Raw genomic sequence first — 8,842 nt, forward strand, 5'->3', positions numbered from 1 at the left:
TAGTGACAGGGATCCCTGGGTGGCGCAGCAGTTTAGCGCCTGCCTTTGGCCCAGGGCACGATCCTGGAGACCCGGGATCGAATCCCACGTCGGGCTCCCGGTGCATGGAGCCTGCTTCTCCCTCTGCCTGTGTCTCTGCCTCTCTCTCTCTCTCTCTGTGTGACTATCATAAATAAAAAAAAAAAAGAAGAAGAAGAAGAAATTTAATGACAAAGATGATTCTTCCACCAAGTATTTTGACCACTATAGTCTAGATTTGGTGGAGACTGCTGCTGGAAATATGAGGTTGGGCTAGATAAAACATTCAATGGGACACTAGAGTACAGATTAGGCCAAGTGTTATTGTTCTGATATGACCTCATGACTCATGGTGCAACCTCGAATAACTTCTCTAAATAGCTTCCCTAGCTGTTCGATGGGTAACAAATTCATACTTCACAGAATATTGAAACTTAAACAGTATGCATAAACCAAATCTGGATTTGTTTTGGTGCTGTTTATTACTCAAACACTCAGAGATGGAAGCAAAGAAAGTTACAACTCACCACATACTGAGTTAGAGGATGGGGAATCTTCAGCATTTGGTAAGTACCTCAAACAAAGATGGCTGTTCACAATATAGTCTGTGTTTTGACAGTTGTGTCAATGACTAGCTTTTAATGGAATCAACTACAAGATATATCTAAATGACTGATGTTTGGCCTAAGTGGAAAAAACGATGGTTTTCAATAACCTAAGTGGTTAGGCTTGTATAGTTCTATAGACATGATGACACAAATTAATTCAAAGAGAAGCTTTTTATGTCATGAGTTTGGGGAAAACAGTAACTAGAGTCTAAAAATATATTATCTAACATTGGAAACAAATCTCTGGGTTTTTTGATGGCACAGCAGACAAAGTAACCAACTTTTAGGGGCTACTTTGTACAAATGTCTCTCTTTGAAGTAAACAGGGCTGCCTGTTTTGAGCAGCCCTGTTCTGTGTGTCTGTGTGTCTGTGTGTGTCAGTGTGTGTGTCTGCAGCACACACTGGTTGGATTTGTTTATGCTGCTACACTATAAGTACCCAGAAGTCAATAATTGTATTTTCAGTACCTACTTCATAGGAATAAGTACTTAGTTGGTGCTTACTAATGGTTTTTGTTGTTAGTGCTGTGACTAATTGTAGCTTCTAATGTAATTACTGATTAAAATAGCTTTGTCTCGGTCATTGAAGAGAATAGAAATGTGTTGGGTCAGTGCTCTGGAGTACCTGACAAACACATGGGAGGATTCCAATGAGGGTCTTCCTAACTCTTGATTCTGATTTCTTCTCCTCAATCTCATTGCCCAAATTCAGGCTAACAAGATGATTATTCTCTTCCTATCCACATCTGGCCAGTGGACCTTATGAACCTATTTGGGAGGCAGATATCAACAACCCAGTCTATCTGCTACTTCCTAAAGCCTTGCCTTGCTCAAGTTCCAATTCCTCAACGTTCCCTTGTTACTCTATGGTCACACTTGTGTTTCAGGTACCTAGTTCCATAGGCCAGTCTGAAACTTGCTTAGTGCTCTTGATTTCCCAAGGTGAAATGTGGCAACATGGGAATGTGAGCCATAGACCTCCAACTGCAGGGAGAATTATTGACTAAACCCAGTTGCTATGCTCTGAAGTACATCACTGTGCTTGGTCTGAGGCCATGCTTCCCAGAGCCAATGACTGAACATGGCAAGGATACTAAGGCACACCCATTTCTGGAAGGCACAGGACTCTTATAATGGGTGATTTTGACTTGAGGATGTCCCTATGGTCTTACCAAACATTCCATAGTACTGCACTTCAAACTTCCTTCTTTTCCTTTATTGGGCACAGATTTGTAATGTGGTCTGATGGTTCCCAGCATCTCCATATTCTCTCACAGCCTTTTCCCCCGTAACCACTGATACATTTAATCCTGTATTAGCATCTGTTTCTGAAAGGACCCAAAATAACATGTGGGAGGTCGGCTTTTATACTCAGGATGGTAAATTGTCTATAGGGATACCAATCCTATGAGGAGTTCTGGAATTGAAACAGCCCTTCAGAGTCATTCCATTGTCCCAATGATATGGTCCTTGGAGTTTTGTGTTGAGAAGGATTCTGAAGCTGCAGGGCTTTGGGAAATGTGCTGTCACTCCTTCCTTCTGTGTTCATGGTGCACATTGCTAATTGATCATGCCTATGTATAAAATAGAGCAGTGCTGAAGTAGTGATATCCACCGTAGGTCTCAGTACATATGGTAGAATGGTTGCCAAGCACTCGTAATTACATTTCAAACCTATCAGCAGAACCTAAATGTGAAACTGGTATATCAAGATGATTTGATTTTAGGAAGTTCAGTCCTTTACCAGGATCCCTTTGTCAAGTTTTTCTACTGACTCCTAGGAAATGCTCTCACGTTCCATGAGTTTTTGTTGGTTGAGCATGCCATCTCCTTCATCTTTGCCCTTCCCATTTGTCACAATCACTACACAGCAGAGCATTTTCTATCATTCTTTTTTATGAAACAAATGTGTACACATTCCTTTAAAAGTCTAACACAGGGCAGCCCCGGTGGCACAGCGGTTTAGCACCGCCTGCAGCCCGGGGTGTGATCCTGGAGACCCGGGATCGAGTCCCATGTCAAGCTCCCTGCATGGAGCCTGCTTCTCTCTCTGCCTGTGTCTCCGCCTCTCTCTCTCTCTCTTTATGAATAAATAAATAGAATCTTTAAAATAAAAGTCTAACACAGGCAATATTTAAGGGTTTATAGTTTAAGAAGTCATTCCTTGCACGGTCTTTCACTTCTCCCCTAGAGAAGCAACCCTTCTGTCACTTTCCTAGCTACATCCTCTAGCATTTACTTCCATATTTATAAAATTTTGCATATACTACTATTTCTTGGTTCATCAACATAAGAAGGTATCCACTGACTTAACTACATTTACGTAAGTACTTAGGTCATCACCGTATCCCACCATTTTCCTTTTTCTCAATACTCAACATAGTCACATGTTTTACTAAAAAATAATCAATGTTTATATTATTTTTATTATGCAAATATTCAATTCATTAGAATTGGGTTCAAACATATATTTCTGCTAGAGTTAATATTATTATTATTATAAATTTTCTTGGTTCCTAGAGCCTTCCTTTCTAAAGCCCGCTGTTCTCCTGATTCTATCTGGGCCAATTTTTCTCTTAGCTTGCTGCAAGTCTGCATTCCTAAGACTGTATCTTTGCCAGTCTTCTGGATAACATCCCATATTTTCCTATCTCTTGTGTCTTTTGCTTTCTTGGTTTACTCTTTCATTTTGATAGACTGTCTATACTTAGTTTGTTGCTCTTCCTTTTTCTATCATTTCACTCTAGTATTTTCCAAAGAAAGATGTAGATTTATTGAGTACTTGCTCATATGAGAATGTCTTTATGCCCTTCTTTCACTTAGTTATATATTCATAGGATAGAATCTATAGTCTAATAGTAAATCTAAACATAGAATGAAAATATTCTCACCTCATTGTTTGTTTGTTTTTTAAGATTTATTTATTTACTTTGAAAGAGAGAGAGCATGCACAAATGGGGGCAGGGGCAGAGGGAGAGAAACTCTTTAGCAGACTCCCTGCTAAGCATGGAGCCCTTGGGGAGGTTCTGTCCTAGGAACCTGAGCCAAAACCAAGAATCAGTCACTCAAAGGAGCCATCCATGTGCCCATCCCCTCATTATTTAAAAGGCATTTTTATAGATTTCAATGTTGCTGTTGAGAAATCTAAAGCCATTCTGTTCCCAGTTCCTTTACAGTTGATCTTTTGTGTCCCTCCCCCTCCCCCACTGAAGCTTTTAGGATCTTCCTTTTATACCTTGAGCTCTGAAATTTTATCACAATATGCCTTTAAAAAAAGATTTTATTTATTTATTCATGAGAGACACACAGAGAGAGGCAGAGACATAGGCAGAGGGAGAAGCAGGCTCCCTGAGCCGAGTCCAATGTGGGACTAGATCCCAGGACTCAGAGATCATGCCCAGAGCCAAAGGCAGACACTTAACCACTGAACCCCACCAGGTGCCCCACCACAATATGCCTTGATGTGATCTTAGCCTGGGTTCAGAGGCAGAAAATACTGTGCAAATATTGAAGACTGCTCTTGAAAACAGCATGTGTGAGGGATCAGGGGAGCAGCACTAGGCAGAAGAAGACATTGAACAGCGATGCATCTGATCAGAGGCTTCAGCTAAGCCTGTGGAGAGGTCTGGAGTTGGAATAGCACTTCCGAATTGTCCCACCTCAGGCAGGTAGGCTGGGCCCTTACGTGCTTTTCTCCTGCAGGCCAGTCATAGACGCGAGCCATCCCGAGAAGGGACTGACCTTGAGTGAGACAGTACTCTTGAGCTAATGTTAATTGCCCAAGGAGGAATCCTCTGAGAACCCTCAGCCACCAATGCACCCAGGACTCAGTTCTGTAGGGATATCTGGGGGGCATGCAGCAGGACTCACTATAACATTCATCTTATTTCCATAATCATGCTGAGCTTTTGCCAGCATGCTCTTAGTCTAAAGATCTGTGTCCTTCAGTTTGGGGAAATTTTCTTATGTTTGCTCTGTGATAATTTTCTCTCTTCCCTTCCCTGTTACCCTCTTTTTTTTCTCCCCCATGAGTTATATTCTGTTTCTACAGGATTGACCTTCAAACCTTATCTTTCTTCTATTGACCATCTCTTGATCTTTTCTACTTATATCCGGAGAGATTTCTTCAGATTTCTTTTCCAATACACTGGCTACAGTTATCTAATGACCTGGTGAGTATGAGAGATATGAGTGAGGCACAACAATAACTACTATGTGAATTAATAACTTATGTCTTTCATGTCATTTTGCAGAACTTGGGGAGGAAGAATATGAAAATACAGGTGGTCTATCTGCAATTATGAACAAGGAAACATCAACTACAAACTCTCTATTCAGTCTGCTGTTGTTCCTCTTCAAATGTAATCAAAGAGAATCTACTCAACTCAAAGTGAAAGCTGACACCAGGCTATAATGTTCAGTGAAACCTTACCAAAGATCTCAGAGAAATTGAAACGCACTACCACACAGAGACATTTCAAGTTGGGTGTTAAATTTGGCTTCACTCGGAGTTCATGAATCCAATTCATTTCAAATGCATCAGGTGAGTGTTTAAGTAATCCTCACCTTGCCCCACATTTTGGGAAATGGGTCACATCTTCTCTTTAAGGGTCCTTGAGTACATCTCATCTCTTCTGCTTGTGTCTACCAAAACCAAAGAGATGAAAAAGGTCATCTTACCCCTAAAGGCTTTCCAGCACAGTTCTTATTTTTAACCCAGGATTGGTCTCTTTCCATGATGACTGATGGTAGGAATTTCCATTATCTCTGTAGCTCTAAGGCCTTTGACAGGGTCATGTTTTTCCCCAAGGGTGATCTCAGAAAGTCTTCCATAGAAGTCCTGTCAGACATCAGCAGTTTAGACCAGGGATTCCTCTGGTTCATTTTGACAATCAAGTCTACACATCTCTCCTGTTATTTTATGTTCTTGGCTCTCTTTCTCCATCAGGCAATTGTTTGAATGATAAAACACGCACATACACATGTACACAGAGGCATGTACACCCATCCCCCTCTAAAACCAAACAATAATGTATAGACATCATAGGAATCACACTCTGCAGAGACAAAGATTTACATTGAATAAAATAGTCTTATACATCCTCCTGCATGTATAATTCCTCAAACTACATTTTCTCCAGAAGAGGGTCTTCCATCACATGGGTATAATCAATGCTTTCCCCTAACCAAGGACATTTAGCCTCAAAGTAACTTCAAGTATCTGTCTCCTGCTTATAGAAAATTGCTCCATTTAGAAGATGTGGAATTACAGGATATGTTTTTTGTGTACTAGAACTTAATGTTTACAACGAATGACTGAAGCCAATCAGTATTGGATTCAAATTCCAGCTGGGTCACTTCTAAACAATGTGTCCTTGGATTAACTATTTGATTTTCTGTGATTTAGCTTTCTCATCTGTAAAAGGGGAATAGTTATAAGAACCTACCTCAGGTATTAAGATGTAAACTGGGAAATCTAGACTTATATACGTTATATGGAGACAACCAATTAAAAACCCATGGATGTCAAAGGTCAGAGTAGATTTTTAGCCCCAACTCAGAAGACGACTCCCTTATTTGGCTTGAATCCCCTATTTCAATGGGTTCAAGAGACAGAAGTCCCAAATTCAGCAGCTTTTTTCTCTTTTCCTCCTGACATGAGGGAGAGGCTTCAGGAATCCTCGGCCAATTTAAAGCTTGACCACTTTAAAGCTGACAATTGCCTGCCACTCTGCACTCTTCAAAAGATGAGTGATAATGAAGAGTTTCCTAATTACCAGGGTTTCAGGCTTGTCAGATTATAAATCTCTTCATGAGATGTAGCTAATTGCTCCTGTCAAGGAGAGAAATTTAGAAAGACCTAGATAATAAGCAGATATTGAATTCAGGATGACTATTTTTTATTGTTTCTGTCCATAGCCCTCTTACATAATAAATCTTCCATCTCTGTGTTCATGTGTAGGAATAAAGGGGGTTTTGTCCTTCCTCCCTCTACTTCAATGGTGTACTGGTAAGAAGAGAATTCTGTGGACTGCTAGTCCTAATCTTCACTGGAGGGTTTTAAAAATCAAAACCTGAAATTATATTGATAACATCTCTCTAGATTCTCTTTTAAGGTTCAATACCATGTATTGTGAAATCAACTTGGGATTTTTAAAACAGAAGACGAAATTTAAAATCCAATCCCACTATTTATAATATGTGGGAATGTGAGGACTTTAGTCATCACTCAGACACCCAGTTTCTTCCTATACAAAAGGAAAAGGATATCTACTTCACAGAGGTTTAAATCAGGTCAGTTAAATAAAACCACAAGCATAATGGCTCCCCATAGTAGTAATTTTTTTCTTGATATTAAAAAGGTTGAACTCTTCTTATTAGATGTATGTATATATATATATATATATATATATATATTTAATTTTCAGGTATTTTTTTTCCTCTGCCTTGTTGCCATTCCAAATCCAGACAAATAAACCTGGGGGAAAATGCTAAAGAAAATGCTTAATTCAATTTTCCATCACGATCAAAAGAAATGAATTTAAAGATCTATAAAATCCATCTCTCAGCTACATTTGCATACATGAGCAAACACTTCCATCCAAGGGTGTGTGACGCACATACATACATACAGATCATGTTACATTTAGTAAGTAAGCTGACCATTCATCAGTACAAATAATAGTACGAAGGAATATAGTGAAGGAATAATACTATGCAGAAAATAAAGCTTATGAAGTAGTTGTATATGTTCAAATGTGCTATAATCTCAAATATTGTTAAGTGAAAAAAAGTTAAATATTAAAAGCTTCAAATGTTAAGTTTTAAAATGAGATCAAATGTAAGTTGCTGGCAACTTCAAATAGACTGTTATAGATAATAGGTTGTTATATGTAGGCCTCATGGTAACCACAAAGCAAAAACTTGTAGTAAATACACAAAAGATAAAGATAAAGGAATATAAGCATACCACTGAAGAAAGTCACCAAACCACAAATGAGGAGATCAGATAAGAGGAAAGGAACAGAGAAACTATAAAAATAGTAAAAAAAAACAATAAATAAAATGACAATCATTAATTGTGTTATGTCTTGATAATCTTTCCTTTTCCAGAATGTCATAGAATTAGAATCATACGATATGTCGCCTTTTTGGATTGAAGTCTTTTGTTTAGTAATATGCATTTAAGGTTACTCCATACCTTGTTATGGTTTGAAATCTCATTTCTTCTTAGCACTGAATAATATTCTATTGTCTAGCTATACCCCAGTTTATCCATCCACCTACTATAAAGGACATCTTAGGTACTTCCAAATTTTGGCAATTATGAATAAAGCTACCATAAACATCTATGTGCAGGTTTTTTTGTGTGGACATATGGTTTCAACTCCTTTGGGCAAATACCAAGGAGTGCTATTGCTAGATTGTATCATAAGAGTATGTTTAGTGTTGTAAGAAACCGCCAAACTATCTTCCAAAATGGTAACTTCATATAATTTTCACTTGTCATGAAATTCATCTTTTCATTTCTTTTCTATCATTTAAAATATAAAAAACCATTCCTAACTCATGTGACATATAAAAATGAGTGGTGGGCTGGGTTTGGCAATTCACAGCAGTAACTTGTCAGCTGCTTCCCTATCATCTAATTTAAATGACATTTTTTTCTCCTCTATGATATTGGACAAACTGGTTCATCTCTCTTAGCTTCAGAGTTCTCATCTTTAAAACTGAGTGGTTAGTGGGTCCAATACAACAGACTGTTTGAAGATTATGTTGAAAGACATACATCTGATACTCTTCCTTCTCCATACACGAATACATTTACATTTTGTTAGAGTTTTGTTAGTCAGAATTTTTTCAACTGCAACTAATGAAAATACCAATTCATACTGGCTTCAACAATAAAGGATATTTGTTAGTTTATACAGCCAAAAAGCTCAGGTATAGCTGCATCCAGAGATTTAGTCAATGTCATTAGGAAGAGATCTCTCTCCATTCTCCCATACTGCTTTCCACCTTGTTGACTATATTCTCAGACAACAGCTCTTCCAGTGTTGATGGCTAGCAGCTCCAGGTTTATATTATCCCAAGCTTCTGTTCAAAAGAAAAGGGGCATATCTCTTTCAGGTGCTCAAGCAAAACATGAAAACTAGCTCTGATTGGACTGGATTGGCTTGGTTTAGGATAAATATTCATCCCTAACCCATCACCGT

At 38.6% G+C, this 8,842-nt stretch overlaps 1 long non-coding RNA gene across 1 annotated transcript; it reads left to right on the forward strand.

Annotated features, from left to right (window-relative positions):
* The first annotated feature begins 423 nt into the window (after positions 1-423).
* Positions 424-7,185, forward strand: LOC140611292 (uncharacterized). The gene is made up of 3 exons (XR_012012571.1): positions 424-584; positions 4,880-5,169; positions 7,055-7,185. It is a non-coding gene; the product is annotated as an uncharacterized lncRNA (long non-coding RNA).
* Positions 7,186-8,842: the final 1,657 nt, after the last annotated feature.

Source organism: Canis lupus, chromosome 19 (genome assembly GCF_048164855.1).
Source record: "Canis lupus baileyi chromosome 19, mCanLup2.hap1, whole genome shotgun sequence".
NCBI classification, from domain to species: domain Eukaryota; kingdom Metazoa; phylum Chordata; class Mammalia; order Carnivora; family Canidae; genus Canis; species Canis lupus.